Below are 17,218 nucleotides of genomic sequence, written 5' to 3'. Positions count from 1 at the left end.
CTGTGAGAGGGCACAAGCCAGGCTGAGGGACCCACCCACCCCAAGTGCACAAATTTTTGTTCACCGAGTCTCTAGTCTACATTAATAAAAGAGAAACATGTAAATTAACCACCACTCTGCTACACCCACAAGCCATGCCAACCAGCCAATAAGAAGCGAGTATGCAAATTAACCCAACTAAGATGGCGGTGACCAAGGAGCTGGAGGAAGCAGGATGCTTGGGTTACCCCTGGCGATGGAGGAAGCCAAGCTTTCCACCTGCACTGGCCGGCCCTGGGCTCCGCTCAAGGCTATAAAGTTTCAATTATAGAAGATCAATAAATCCCAGATACCTGCTTCCAGCCCGCCGGGAGGAGGAGAAAAAAAAAAGAAAGGATATGCTGGGAGCTTGGGTCACAGGGGGGGCATGGCCAGCCTGAAAACGGCCCTCAGCCCCTCACCCAGACTGGCCAGGCACCCCAGCGGGACCCCACCACCCTGAAGGGGCTGTGGGCAGCCTGAAAATGACCCTCAGCCACTCACACAGGCTGGCCACACCGCCATGGGGTGAGGGTCCCCGCCGGGGGTCTTGGCCAGGCTGCAAACAGCCATCAGCCCCTCACCCAGGCTGGCCAGGCACCCCAGTGGGGACCTCTACCCTGAAGGGGGTGTGGCCAGCCTGAAAACAGCCCTCAGCCTCCCACACAGGCTGGCCATACCCCCATGGGGTGAGGGTTCCCTCTGGGGGGCTTTGCAGCCTGCACACAGCCATTAGCCCCTCACCCAGGCTGGCCAGGCACCCCAGTGGGGACCCCCACCCTGAAGGGGGTGTGACCAGCCGGCAAACACCCATCAGACCCTCACCCAGGCTGACCAGGCACCCCAGCAGGACCCCCACCCTGATCTGGGACACCCTTCAGGGCAAACCAGCCGCCCCCCACCCATGCACCAGGCCTCCATCCTATATAGTAAAAGGGTAATATGCAAACTGACCCTAACAGCAGAGATACTGGGAATGACTGGTCACTATGAAACACACTGACTACCAGAGGGCAGACGCTCAATGCAGGAGCTTCCCTCTGGTGGTCAGTGTGCTCCCACATGGGGGAGCTCTGCTAAGCCACAAGCCAGGCTGACAGCTGCCAGCACAGCGGTGGTGGCGGGAGCCTCTCCCATCTCCTCAGCAGCACTAAGGATTTCCGACTGCAGCTTAGGCCTGCTCCCTGCTGGCAAGTGGACATCTCCCGAGGGCTTCTGGGCTGCCAGAGGGATGTCTGACTGCCAGCTTAGGCCCAGTTCCCCGGGGAGTGGGCCTAAGCCAGCAGGTGGACATCCCCCGAGGGTTCCCAGACTGCGAGAGGGCACAGGCCGGGCTTAGGGACCCCCCCGAGTGCACAAATTTTTGTGCACCAGGCCTCTAGTATATATATAAAAGCCTAAGTGACTGGCCGCCAGCTGACTGGCTGGTGGCTATGACAAGCACTGACCACCAGGGGGCAGACACTCAATGCAGGAGCAGAAACCACAGGCATGGAAACATGGAACAGACCGATGTATCTCAGATGGAATCGGGGAGGAGGGAGGGAGGGAAGAGATTAACCAAAGATCTTATATGCATACTAGAGGCCTTCGTGCACCAGTGGGGTCCCTCAGCCTGGCCTGTGCCCTCTCACACTCTGGGCCCCCCAGGGGATGTCGGAGTGCCAGTTTTGCCCAATCCCTGCAGGACAGGCTGAGGGACCCCACCAGTGCACGAATCCGTAGCTATGAAACTAATTACTTTTTAAGATATCTACTTGAAATACCCATATTCATTTGGAAAAAGTTACAAAAACTAAAAGTATGTCTTTTTCAGGCCCAACACTTGCATCTCCACTCTCTGACCAGTCAGCTTATTAACAAACCCTCCTCTGTTTAGGATGACAGTCTTTAACCCTTGCAATGATTAAGCTCTTCCCTAAGTATTTCTTTGCCAGCAAGCTTTATTATTAAATTCTGAGATAACAAATCAAACCCAGGTTGCTAGCAATTTTCTATTAAATTTGAAAGGAGTCTGTTTAAATTTATCACATAAAATAATAAGTTAGTAAATAAAAGGATCTAATATATTAGGTTTCAGATTACAATGTAAAATATGGAATTGGGTAACTAAATTTTTGCTTTGAGATTTAAATTTGGAGTGTATAAGATAATTTATTTGATTTCATGTGTAAGCAGTATGAACTGTTTAAGCAAACTTTAACTTTATTGTGCTTAATTCATTTTATTAGATTTAAGAGATGTTTAATCATTACAAAAGTTTTCTTACTATGTCATACATAAAATGGAACTGTTTCAAAGAAAATTGAATATATTAAAGTTGAAATATAGTTTAAACTATTTAAGGAAATATAAGCTATAAATTGAAAACTACTTAAAGAAGTTTAATCTACTTAACTTGAAGTAAGCAAACATGAAAAAAACAGAAATGTGATTTTCTTCATTAGATTTATAAATATAATAACATTATTTATAAACTGTATTTAAATTATTAAAGCATACTAAAATTAGAGATCTGTATTAATTAATGACTATTAATTTAAAACTTGAATCCTAATCTGTGCAGAAAGGTAACCTAAGATTCAAAAATTTCACAATACCATTGGCCACTGACTATGTGAACAAGAATTAACCTCCAAAAGGGAATATATACATATGAGACAGCAAAGCATTCATATTTAAAGTTCTTTTTTAAAAAATATATTTTATTGATTTTAGAGAGGAAGGGAGAGAGAGATATAAACATCAATGATGAGAGAATCATTGATAGGCTGCCTCCCACATGCCCCCTACTCGGGGTCAAGCCTGCAACCTGGGCATGTGCCCTGACTGGAAATTGAATCATGACCTCATGGTTCATAAGTTGATGTTCAACCACTGAGCCATGCCAGCTGGGCCATATTTAAGCTTCTTGAGCCTGACTTTATCATGTTTGCAACATGCCCTTTATTATGAATCTAACAATGCACAAAAATAAATTATAGAGTCTTCCATGGTTAGTGTTTTGCTATGCAAGGCCAGGAATTTATGTTTTTAATAAATGAATGTGCTATGAACTTTTTGCTGGGTAAGAAAATAAATAAATCTCTTACCACTTGGGACAGTATAGATGGACCTGGAAAATATTATGTTAAGTGAAATAAGCCAAACTGAGAAAGACAAATACCACATGATTTCACTTATTGTGGAATCTAATGAAAAAAATGAATTAACCAACATAATAAGACCCAAAGCAGGAATACATGGGACAGACTAACTTATCTCCATGTGGGTTGGGGGATGAGAAGAGATAAATCAAAGAACTGATATACTTACATGCATAGCCCATGGACACAGGCAATAGGGTAGTGAAGACCTGGGGAGGGAGGTGGGGCTGGTAGGAGGGGGAGAAAAGGAAAGAAAATGGGAGATATCTGCAATACTAGCAACACAAAAATATATTTTAAAAAAGGAAATGAATGAAAAAAGAATTTACAGAAGGAAGGAGGACCCTTGAACTGGGTGTCCTAATAAGAAGAAAACTTTATTTATGATTTTATTTGTGATTAAGGAGTTACTATATTTTTCCTAAAGAGGCATGTTTGAATTGTTCATTTCAGAGATTTGATGACAGCAGAATCAAAAGTTCCTGTTGCTGAGGAGTCATTAAGAAAAACGTATCTCCAACATAATAAAAGCCATATATGACAGGCCCACAGCCAACATCATACTCAATGGACAAAAACTAATACCATTTCCCCTAAGAACAGGAACAAGACAGGGATGCCCACTCTCACCACTCCTGTTCAACACAGTACTGAAAGTATTAGCCAATGCAATTAGACAAGAAGAAGAAATAAAAGGCATCCAAATTGGAAAAGAAGAAGTAAAACTCCTTATTTGCAGACGACATGATATACATACAAAACCCTAAAGACTCCATCAAAAAACTACTAGACTTAATACATGAATTTGGCAATTTAGCAGGATACAAAATTAACCCCAAGAAATCTGAGGCATTTCTATACACCAATAGTGAACTTTCAGAAAGAGAGATTATAAAAACAATCCCATTTACCATCGCACCAAAAAAATTAAGCTACCTAGGAATAAACTTAACTAAAGAGGTAAAAGACCTCTACTCAGAAAACTACAGGACGTTGAAAAAAGAGATAGAGGAAGACATAAACAGATGGAAGAACATACCATGTTCTTGGATTGGTAGAATCAACATCATTAACATGTCCATACTACCCAAAGCAATCTATAAATTCAACGCACTTCCCATTAAAATACCAATGGCCTTCTTCAAAGATCTAGAACGAACTCTCCAAAAATTCATCTGGAATAAAAAAAGACCCCGAAATGCTGCAGCAATCCTGAGAAAGAACAAAGTAGGTGGGATCTCAATACCAGATATCAAGCTGTATTACAAAGCCACTGTTCTCAAAACTGCCTGGTACTGGCACAAGAACAGACATATAGATCAATGGAATAGAATAGAGAGCCCAGAAATCGGCCCGAACCGATATGCTCAATTAATATTTGACAAAGGAGGCAAGAACATACAATGGAGCCAGGATAGTCTCTTCAATAAATGGTGTTGGGAAAATTGGACAGATATATGCAAGAAAATGAAACTAGACCACCAACTTACACCATACACAAAAATAAACTCAAAATGGATAAAGGACTTAAATGTACGACAGGAAACCATAAAAATTCTAGAAGAATACAAAGGCAACAAAATCTCAGACATATGCCGAAGCAATTTCTTCACTGATACAGCCCCTAGGGCACTTGAAACTAAAGAGAAAATGAACAAATGGGACTACATCAAAATAAAAAGCTTCTGCACAGCAAAAGAAACCATCAACAAAACAACAAGAAAACCCACTGCGTGGGAAAACATATTTGCCAATGTCATATCTGATAAGGGCCTAATCTCCAAAATTTATAGGGAACTCATACAACTTAACAAAAGAAAGATAAACAATCTAATCAAAAAATGGGCAAAGGACCTAAATAGACACCTTTCAAAAGAGGACATTCAGAAAGCCAAGAGACATATGAAAACATGCTCAAAGTCACTAATCATCCAAGAGATGCAAATCAAAACAACAATGAGGTACCATCTCACACCTGTCAGAGTGGCTATCATCAACAAATCAACAAAAGACAAGTGCTGAAGAGGATGTGGAGAAAAAGGAACACTCGTACACTGCCGGTGGGAATGCAGACTGGTGCAGCCACTATGGAAGACAGTATGGAGTTTCCTCAAAAAGCTGGAAATGGAACTCCCATTTGAGCCTGTGATCCCACTTCTAGGAATATATCCCAAGAAACCAGAAACACCAATCAAAAAGGATATATGCACCCATGTGTTCATAGCAGCACAATTCACCATAGCTAAGATCTGGAAACAGCCTAAGTGCCCATCAGTAGATGAATGGATTAGAAAACTGTGGTACATCTACACGATGGAATACTATGCTGCTGTAAAAAAGAAGGAACTCTTACCATTTGCAACAGCATGGGTGGAACTGGAGAGCATTATGCTAAGTGAAATAAGCCAGTCAATGAAGGAAAAATACCACATGATCTCACTCATTCATGGATAATAGAGACCATTATAAACTTTTGAACAATAATAGATACAGAGGCAGAGCTGCCTCAAACTGATTGTCAAACTGCAGAGGCAAGGCCGGGGAGGTTTGGAGGGCAGGAGGGAGGCGGGTAAGAGATCAACCAAAGGACTTGTGTGCATGCATATAAGCATAACCAATGGACATAAGACACTGGTGGTAGGGGAGGCCAGGGGATTGTCAAGGGCAAGGGGAAAAAAAAAGGACACATATGTAATACCCTTTGTAATACTTTAAGCAATAAAAAAGAAAAGAAAAAAAAAGAAAAGCGTATCTCTTAACTTTCTCAGGAGGTTAAGAAGCTCTGGGACAAAGTCATCAGAAGAAAAGTTATATGCACAGTACATAAAGCCAATCAAAGAAATGACCAATTTCTTTTTTGAGAGATAGTTTCTAAGAATTTAAAATATGTCAATTATTAGGAGTGGTGGGGGAGAGAGTTAAACAATGGCAGAGACCACAAAGCCTCGTATGTATTTTATTGTGTTGTTTTTTATTGATTTTCCTAGAAGGTGGCGACAATTAGGTTAGAAGCAATAATGGGGAGCATCGTTTGAGGCAGGGTGGGGGTTTGACAAGAAAAAGGTGTTTTAGGCAAGAAATAGTTTTTAGTCATGAGAGAAGGAATAGGAATTTGTTTTTTATTAGTGGGTGATTAACTCACTGAAAGTGTAGTATAAATTATTGTAAGCAGAGAATATTGGGAGGTAGTGGATGAACAAAGGTCATGATTGCGATACAGGATAGTTGGAAATATTTGGCCTAGCAATTAAGTTTTGAGCACTGCTTTATTAAAGCTTGAATAAGAGGCCTGGATATCTGGTTTAAAGAGTTTTATTGAGATCATCTGAGTTTTATATTTCTGAGTAACAAATCACAACTAACGTAGTGTCTTAAAACGGCACTTATTAATTAGCTCACATTTCTGTAGGTCAGAAGTCCTGGTGGGCTTGATTGTTCTCTGCTGAAGATCTCATAATACCGGATTCAGAATTTCAACCAGGCTGAAATCTTACCTGGAGTATCTGGGGGAAATTTGCTTCCAAGCTCATTCAAGTTGTTGGTAGAATCCAGTTCCTGGGGTTTTATTACTGAGCGCCCCCTTTCATTACTGGCTCTCAGTCAGGGGGTGCTCTCCTCTTCTAAAAGCCATGGCTCAGTCCTTTTCATGGTGCCCCTTCCATCAAAAAACCCAAGAAAAATACATTAGAGCATCCCCATGCTTAGAATCTGTTTGACTTGTCCTTGTGCCACCAGTTGGAGATACTGTACTTCTCTGCTTTTAAGAGCTCACATGACCAAATGAAGCCTACCAGATACTCTTAAAGGCCAACTGTGCCACAATTTAATGTAACATAAATTACCAGCATGATATCACACCATATTCTCAGTTTCTAGGGTTTAGGGTGTGATATTTTTGGAACATAGTTTACAAATTCTGCCTACTATAAGGTCTTTGAGGAAAGTCGGAATTGGACTTGAAGGCGAAATTAGTGCAGCTCATCTACACCAACAGTCTTAACCTGGAGTACACATTTGAATCAATCATTTACTCAGGCTTGGGATCTTCCCCAGAACAATCCAGTTAGAATTCCCGAGTATGAGGACTAGGGATCAGAACAAAGCTTCCCAGTTACCTTAACCTGATGGTGGCCTCAGCAGTTTCAGATTAACTTAGTACAATATATGTGGTAAAAACAACAGAAAAAATTTGAGCTAACTAACAGCAGATATTCTCAATCTCAGTTGACTCTAATTAATGTTTTCCCAGTGTCTCTTTCTAATTTCAAAGATTCTGAGAGTTCTAATTAAGTTGAATATTTGTGTGCACATTATGGCCCACATTTGAACAATGTACATATGCACATAGGAATCAATCTACAGATGGACATGTAGGTCTTGCCAAATTTGGAAAATCACTTAAAAACATTCAAAACCTGCTGAAGCAGTAAATCATTTTCAAAGGTGGCTTATGCAATAGAAATAGCAGATTTCTGAGTGAGACAGTGGATCCACTAAAATACCTATAAAGCACTAGGGATGTTATTTGATATTTTGTAAAGGAGTATATAAGTCTTGATTTAACTGAAAGGTTTTCTACTTAAATTTTTTTTTGGAAGTCAGAGCTTATTTTGTAATAATTCTGAATAGTTTTAAATTATTTCCTAAATTTGAATTAAACCTATCTGATTATGCAGAGATAAATCATTTAATATTTGAAAATGACTGATTTCTAAGGAAACATCTAAAACCATCACTAACAATGGCCATAACTTATCAGCATGTAAACATATTGAATATATTAAGATTATTTACATCCTTGTTCTATTTGAATTTAGAGGTATGTGCCATATAGCAAATACATAGCTGACCTGTTTAAGTTTTGAAATATTATTCTAAGCCTCTGAAAAAATAAAATAGAATTCAGCTAGTTAAGCTTCAGAAAGCATACACTTTGCCACTTTATTCCTCAAACTCCCACAGTGGTAGAGCTAGCTGTTAACAAAACTACAATGTGGAATAAAATGCCTGCAGCCCACATGTAAATGAGAATTATTCATTTAGATTTGGGAGGTGACATTTTAATTAAAGGTATAAAATTTGAGGGGGCAGAGAGTATTTAAGACATTGGCAATATCATGAAGTCTTTATGAGTAGTTTGAAACACTGAGACTGCATTGTTATCTTTCTTTCAGAAATCTCAAAGGGGTGTTCATTTTCTGCTCCCTTCATTATCTTATCTCTTACCTATTCTTAAAATATCTTAATTTGACTTTTATCTATCCCATAGAAATATATTCTCTGCATCATTTTTTACTTTATTGAAATAATTGTGCAAAAGTATATAAAATATTGTTGTCAAGTTGTTTTACACAAAAACTGTATGTATTTGCATGTTTACCATAAGCATACAAGGAAATTAAATGCTCACCAGCATTTAAAAAATTATTTCATTATTTAGAGTTACTACTTGGTATCTTTTTTTCATGACTTTTCTCATAAAAGATTGGAAATTTCTCAACATAAAGGACATTTAAATAAATTACAGCTAATAACATACCTGGTAAAATATTGAAAACTTTTCCATTGTAACTGGAAATAAAATGTATGTTAACTTTTACTACTTCTATTCACAAATTTTACTGGAGTATGTAGTCTAGTGTAATAAGGCAAAAAAAAATCATAAAGTTACAAAAGCTAGAAATAAAACTGTATTTATTCACAAGAGACCTAACTATTTACAAACATTATTCTGAAGAAACTCAGGATGCATAGCAGAACTAATTAGTAAATTTATCAGTCTTATGATAAAAGGTCAACATACAAAAATCAATTGTTTATTTTATTTCTATGTAAAATGATTAGATATAAAAAACACAAAAAATATTCACATTATTAAAAACCATAAAAAGAAAAATGTGGGTTAAACTGACCTTCTAAAATATATACCAATGTCCTAATTCTTAGAGACTATGAATGTTACCTTATTTGTAAAAAGGATTTTTATAGATGCAAGTGAATTAAGGATCTCAAAACAAGGAGATTATTTTGGATTATCTAGATATTACCCAAATCCAGAAGTGTTCTTAGAAGAGAAGCAAAGAGGAAATGTGAAAGTGGAATAGACTGGAGAGATGTTGCCACAAGCCAAAGAATGATAACAGCCAACAGAAACTGGAAGAGGCAAGAAGTGGAATCTTTCCTAGAGTCTCCAGATAGCTTAATTTAGACTTCCCACCTTCAGAGATGTGAAAGAAAATTTTCTCACTGTAAGATACCAGATTTATAATAACTTGTTACAGTAGTTCTAGGAAACTAATATAATAAGTAATAATTTTAGAAAATGGTTATAGCATAACATTGAAAACTATAAAATATTGCTATAGAAAATTGAAGAATAACTAAGTAAATTAAGGAAAATAACATATTGAAATATTTATAATTGCTGTTATCATTATCCTCAAATTGATCTACAGATTTAATCAACTCTAAGAAAAATCCCCAAGGGCTTTTTCTTCCCGCATATTTATTTTCTAATGTATATGAAAATTGATATAGAATTCTGGTTTTTTTTTATCCTTTGGTTCATTTTAAATATATTATCTCACTGCCTTCTGCCCTCCAAGGTTTCTGCAAAATAGCAACTGATATTCTTATGAGAATCACTGTACATGATAAGTTGCTTTTCTCTTACTACTTTCAAAATTCTCTTTGTCTATGTGTGTCAATAGTTTGATTATAATTCATTTCAATGTGGTTCTCTGACATTTTTTTTTTATAATTTCTGGAGCTTCTTTTAATTGAAAATCCATGTATATCCTCAAATTTAATTAATTAATTAATTAATTATAATTAGATATCTTAATTATGTAATATCCTATATAATAAAGAAGTAATATGCAGATTGACCCTCACACCCTCACGTCATCACAAGATGGCCACACCCACATTGTCACAAGATGGCTGGCAGGGGAGGGTAGTTGGGAGCGATCGGGCTGGCAGGGGAGGGCAGTTGAGGGCAATCGGGCTGGCATGGGAGTAGTTAGGTGTCAATCAGGCCAGCAGGGGAGCGGTTAGGGGGTGATCAGGCTGGTAGGGGGGCGGCAATTAGAGGCAATCAGGCAGGCAGGCAGGTGAGTGGTTAGGAGCCAACAGTCCCAGATTGTGAGAGGGATCCTAGATTGGAGAGGGTGCAGGCTGGGCTAAGAGACAACCCCACAGTGCATGAATTTCATGCACCGGGCCTCTAGTAATTATATATATTAATTTCTCAAATAATCTACCTCTTTCTCTCTTTCTTCACTTTCTAAGACTCTTATAATGTGTATATTTAGTCCAGTTTATGATATCCCAAAAGATCCTTAGGTTTTGTTCACTTTTCTTTAATCTTTTTTTATTTCTGTTCTAAAAACTCAATAATTTTAAATGTCTTCAAATTCACTGATTATTTTTTTCTGCATGTTTAAATCTGTTGTTGAATACATGTATACCTATAGTGCTTTTTAAAAAAAAATAATTTTATTGATTTTTTTACAGAGAGGAAGGGAGAGGGATAGAGAGTTAGAAACATCAATGAGAGAGAAACATCAATCAGCTGCCTCCTGCACACCCGCCACTGGAGATGTGCCCACATCCAAGGTACATGCCCCTGACCAGAATCGAACCTGGGAACCTTCAGTCTGCAGTCAGACGCTCTATCCACTGAGCCAAACCAGTCAGGGCCCTATAGTGCTTTTTAAAGTTTAATTTTTATATTTTTCAACTCCAGAATTTTTCTTTAGTTTCTTTTTAATTTTTTTTCCTCTCTTTGCTGAAATTTGCATTTTAGCCCTATACTGTTCTCCTGATTTCCTTTAGTTCTTTGTCTGTGTTTTTTGTTTGTTTGTTTGTTTTTGTTTTGTTTTGTTTTGTTTTAGCTATTTGAACATATTCAAGACAGAAGTTTTAAAGTCTTTGTCTGGTTAGTCCAATGTCTATATGCCCTCAGGGACAGATTCTGCAGATTGATTTTGTCCTTTGAATGTACCATATTTTCCTGAGATTTTGTATGCCTTCATAATTGGGCACTTGTGTGCCAGGTGGGTATAGAAATAAAAAGTACAAATACTTTGTAAGTGTACGATTTTCTAGCCACTATGCTCTACAGCTAAAACTAATACAATATAATATGGAATGTAAACTATAATTGAAAAAAAAATAGGAAAAAATAGGCATTGAACAAAAGCCAACTTTCCCTGTTTTTGCAGACTGGTTTGTGTGGGGAAAATACTCATTATTTGGGTATTCCTTGATCCTGGGGATCAGCCTCAGGTAAAGACTTAAGGTATTTCAGTTCTTCTCTGATCATGCATCTTGTCCAGGCCTTTCTGTGTCTTTTGATTCCCTGGGTACGCAGCTGCTTTTGAATGTTTAACTTTCCCACAGATTCTCCTCAGTGCCTTATCATCTACTGTATAACTCCACCTGGAATCATTTACCCAAGTCTTTAGATCTTTGTCTCCCTGCAGCTTTCTCATGCAGCACTGCTGCTTCTCCTTGCCTGGCATTCAAGTTATACAATTGCCCTCAACCTCTTGACTGAGCTCCAAGTTAGATAAATCAGATATCAATCCTTCAGACAGCCCCAGACAGATTGGAATATTATAAATAAGGTTGTTTTTTTTAACATTTCCATTTAAAAGAGAGTTGGGAACTTAGCTATTGTCTCCTCTAGAACAAAACTGCACTGTACTGAGAAGAGGAGGGTGAATAAAAATGACATACATTTCCTATTTGTTGAATGTGGCTTTTTCTTGAATGGGTGTTCTCTTTACTGCTCTAGACCTTTCACTGTTTTACAGAGCTCTTATAAGGTTATTTTAGCCAGTCTCTAATTTAGTAGTTTTTATTTGTTTTTGCTTTTTAAAATATTTTGTTTTTTTAAATGTTAATGAGGGCTTGGAGCTTTCTAATAACAATGTTACTGATATAATTCTGAAAATTATATTTTTAATATTTTATGTTTAACCTAGGACTTCTTTATATGACTTATTTCTCAGCAAATGTTAAAAAGTATTTAAATTAATTAAGTTACCATCACTTATTTAGTATGTATCAGGACCTGTATCAACATTATCATTTTTAATTTCCTATTGTAAAATGAATAAAGAATGGAGGTGCAAATAGTTAAAGCAATTTTTTTCCTAGCATTAATTTTTTGTTACTTACTGTAATACTGAATTATTCTTAAATATTTCATAGGATTTTGTAATAATATCATGATTCTTGAAATGAATTAAGTTCAATGCATAAGGTATTGCAATTGTTCAATAATTTTAAATTGCTGTTGTTATATTTATATGGCTATATAATAAATAATCCAGATTTTAATATCACTTTGACACCAAATTATGCTTTTACTATACTATATTTTGAGCCAATCTACACTAATAAAAGAGAAACATGGTAATTAGCGTACAACCACTACCTTTTTCATTGGCTAATCAGTGTTTATATGCAAATTAACTGTCAGCCAAGATGGCGGCTGGCAGCCAGGCAGCTGGAAGCGAACATGAGGCTTGCTTGCTTCAGTGAAGGAGGACTCCAATGTTCCCCGCCTCACTTGCCGGCCTCTCAGCTGCAACTCTAAGCAACTATGTACTATGTTGCAAATAAGAAGCTAAACAAAACCCCAGAAACCGGCTTTCATTCAACCGGGCTTCCGGACCGCAACATTGTATTGATGTTTTCAGCAGCGAGGCCTCAGAGCTAAAGCTGGCTCAGAATAAAAAAAACAAACAAAGAAAAAAAGGAGCTGTTGGGAGCTTCAGTCACCCGCTTCCGGAAAACAGCCCTCAGGCCTTCACCCAGAATGGCCAGGCACCCCAGTGGGGACCCCCACCCTTATCCAGGACACCCTTCAGGGCAAACTGGCCGGCCCCCACCCATGCACCAGGCCTCTATCCTATATAGTAAAAGGGTAATATGCCTCCCAGCACCGGGATCAGTGGAGCAGCAAGGCTCCCGGCACTGGGATCAGCGCGACAGGGGGCAGCGCCCAAACCCCCTGATCACCCTGTGGCTCTGTGTGTGACAGGGGTCGGGGTCACAACCTCCCTATCCGCCCTACTCTGTGCCTGATAGGGGGAGCTCCCCAATCCCCTGATTGCCCTGTGGCTCTGTGTGTGACAGGGGTCGGGGTCACAACCTCCCTATCCGCCCTACTCTGTGCCTGATAGGGGGAGCTCCCCAATCCCCTGATTGCCCTGTGGCTCTGTGTGTGACAGGGGAAGGCGCCACAACCCCCTGATCAGCCCTGCTCTGTGCCTGATAGGGGGAGCTCCCCAATCCCCTGATTGCCCTGCGGCTCTGTGTGTGACAGGTAGAGCCATAACCTCCCCATCAGCCCTGTCCTGAGTGTGACAGTGGCGGCGCCCTAACCCCCTGATTGGCCCTGTTCTGTGCCTGATAGGGGGGAGCTCCCCAATCCCCTGATTGCCCTGCGGCTCTGTGTTTGACATGGTGCAGCGCCCCAACCCCCTGATCGGCCCTGCCTTGAGTGTGACAGGGGGCGATGCCCCAACCCCCCAATCGGCCCTACCCTGAGCGTGACTGAGGGTGGCATCGCAACCTCCCGATCTGCCCTGCTCTGTGCATGACTGGGTGGTGCCCCAACTCCCCAATCGGCCCTGCTCTGAGCCTGACCAGGGGCTGCACCTAGGGATTGGGCCTGCCCTCTGCCACCCGGGAGCAGGCCTAAGCCAGCAGGTTGTTATCTCCCGAGGGGTCCCAGACTGCGAGAGGGCATAGGCCAGGCTGGGGCCCCCCCCTCCCCCTCTGCGAGTGCACAAATTTTTGTGCACCAGGCCTCTAGTATTTAATATAATGTTGCAAAACTTAATATTATTCTCTGTGATAATAAAAATTAATGTAGATTTGGCAGCCATGTTGATGCAAATACTGGTAAATATAGACCTCATTTTTTATTCTCATGTCTATGGCATTATAAAAAAATACAATGAAAGAAGATTCAAAAGCACCTTTTTTTCTGGTTGTGGGGGACTAAAAAGAAGAACAATGGTAAAAATTTCTTCAGAATATTATGTTTACTACAGATTTATTTTCTGAAAATACTCTAGCTATGGGAAAAATGTGATGATTGTCATTTTAATTTTTCATAAGCCACATATTTTTTTTCTTTCAAGTAAGCTATATATATATTTTGTCATACAGAAAAGAATGTTAAATTGTATTGCTATATTTTTCATGAATTTACTCCATGCTTTTTTATACTCTCGGTGGCATTTAAAATGCCACAAACTTTTTTAAAAAATATATTTTATTGATTTTTTACAGAGAGGAAGGGAGAGAGATAGAGAGTTAAAAACATCGATGAGAGAGAAACATCGATCAGCTGCCTCCTGCACATCTCCTACTGGGGATGTGCCCGCAATCCAGATACATGCCCTTGACCGGAATCGAACCTGCCACCTTTCAGTCTGCAGGCCGACGCTCTATCCACTGAGCCAAACTGGTTTCGGCCACAAACTTTTTAAAAAGGTAAAACAAAGACAAGTATAAATATGTTTAATATATACACTCTTCAAATGCAAATAGACTTTGCATAACTGGGCAAAATTTACTGTAGCATATTTTGAATTTTTAAAATTAGATGTTTTCTACATTCTAGACATGTAAATATTTAAATCTCAAAAACACACAACCATCAAATTTTTAAGTGTTGCTTTTATGTGCAATACTACACATTTGGCACTTAAAACTAAAATAAGTATGATTCAAATGAATCAAGTTCTAATTAATGTGTATAGTATCTCTACCATTTTCAATATAAAACAGTTGTTAAATAAATGGTTGGTTAAAATTTTTCAGCTAAACAGAGAACACCATTTTTTTTTATCTTGGCTAGACTTCATGACTGTTACTACAATTAATTCAGAATTCTAAATTAAATTATTTATGAAACTGAGTCATAAAGATTTCTTTTGTTAGATGGCAGAGAAAAGGAGTTGTTCATTACAGGGGAGTGGAAGAATGGGCAGTAGCTATTAAGAGTTTGAAGTGTAATTTAAGATTATAGTCCAATTCTCTCTGGCTCAAAAAATTTAAGTAACTTCCTTAAGTTGTCATCAAATACTAGATTTCAGAACATGAATGCCCCAATAAACATTTCATTTTTCCACCAATATAGTCTGTCTTCAAGTGATATGTTTCCTCTTACTTCTGCCAATATTTTTTTTCTGGGATTATCATGAAATGAATGTATTTGATATCTACATAAATATTAAAAGATTAACAAATTTAATGAAAAAAAAAAACTGACAAACAAAATAGATCCAGAGACATGGAAGCATGCAACAGATGAGGATTCTCAGAGGGAAGGGGTTGGGGTGAGATCAACCAAAGAGCTTGCATGCATATATGCAAAACCCATGGACACAGACAGTAGTGGTTTGAAGGCCTGGGTAGGTGACAGCAGTGGGGAGGAGTGGGGGCAGTGGGGGAAAAAGAGGGACATCTGTAATACTTTTAATAATAAAGATAAATTTTAAAAGAAAGATTAACAAATCAGTCCTGGCAAGGTTGTTCTGTTTGTTGGAGAGTCATCCCATGCATCAAAAGGTTTTGGGCTCCATTCCCAGTCAGGGCACATTCTTAGGTTGTGGGTTTCTTACCTGAGCAGGGTATGTACAGGAGGCATTGCCTCCTATTGATATCACTCTCTCATCTCTCTCTCTCTCTCAAAATCAATAAACATATCATCCATTGAGAATTTTAAAAAGAAAATGATAAAGATTAACAAATCATCAGATTTACTTCTTTTGCCTTTCATTCTCTTTTAAATCCAGCCCAAGAATACTTTGTCTTTATCTCTCTATTAAATCTACATATGTCAAGGTTATGAACTATCCCTAGGTGAACTGATTAATTTCTGATTTTTATTTCAACATCTTTCTTGCTTTTCAGTGGTATTTGACACAACTGATCACTCCTGCTTCCTTTAAATGCTATTTCACTTGGCTTCCAATACACCTACTCTGCTGGATTTCCTTTTATTTTACAGACCAGTGTTTATGTTTCTAATTTTCTGAATCTTTATCCATGTCCCAAATGCTGAATGTGAATATTCCATGGCTTAGTCTTTCTACCACTTTTCTTCTTCATTATAGTGTATAAAAGTATTCACTTCAAGTTCCCTGACTTTAAATAGCATGTATTAACTAATTCCCAAATCCTTTCCTCATCCCTCAGTTACCAGTTTTAGGTGTGTTTTTGTAACCACCTGTGAAGCATAGCTCATATCAATAATACAGGTCGCTCTATTTTAAAATATAACTTGAAGTAACCACTATGACTATAACTATAATCCTTGTACAAGTCCTCAATTCCTTTATCTAAACTATTTCAATATCTTCTTTACTAGTCTCCTTGCTCACACTAATAACTCTATGTAGCCTTCTCCATAGATTAGCTAGAATATTATTAATCAGTAAAACATATTGCATTCTTTGTTTGTTTATTAATTTAATGTTCTAAAGTGGGTTTTAACAAAATTCAAAGTACTATGAGGCCCGCCCTGCCGGTGTGGCTCAGTTGTTGAGTATGGACCTGTGAACCAGGAAGTCTCAGTTCAATTCCAGCCAAAGCACATGCTGGGGTTGTGGGCTTGATCCCCACTAGGGGATCTGCAGGAGGCAGCTGATCAATTATTCTCTCTCATCTTTGATGCTTCTATCTCTCTCTCCCTCTCCCTTCTCTGAAATCAATCAAAATATATTTTAAAAGATCTATGAGGCCCTATATGATATGACCTGTATTAGTTTCCTATTACCGTTGTTACAAAGTAACACAAATTTAGTAGCTTAAAACAATAAAAAATTATCATATAGTGCTGGAGATTAGAAGTTCAAAATGGGTTTCACTGGTCTAATATCAAGGTGCCTAGAGAACTATTTGTGTGTGTGTGTGTGTGTGTGTGTGTGTGTGTTTAATTTTTTAAATTTAAATTATTTATTGTTGAAAGCATTACATATGTCTCATTTTCCCCCCATTGACCTCTCCCAGTCATTCCCTCCCTC

The sequence above is a fragment of the Myotis yumanensis genome, unplaced genomic scaffold, assembly GCF_028538775.1.
Source record: "Myotis yumanensis isolate MYYU_CA2020_CCGP unplaced genomic scaffold, mMyoYum1.0.hap1 SCAF_2, whole genome shotgun sequence".
In the NCBI taxonomy this organism is placed as follows: domain Eukaryota; kingdom Metazoa; phylum Chordata; class Mammalia; order Chiroptera; family Vespertilionidae; genus Myotis; species Myotis yumanensis.
The sequence above is the reverse complement of the archived record's forward strand: the minus strand, read 5'-3'. Positions refer to the sequence as shown.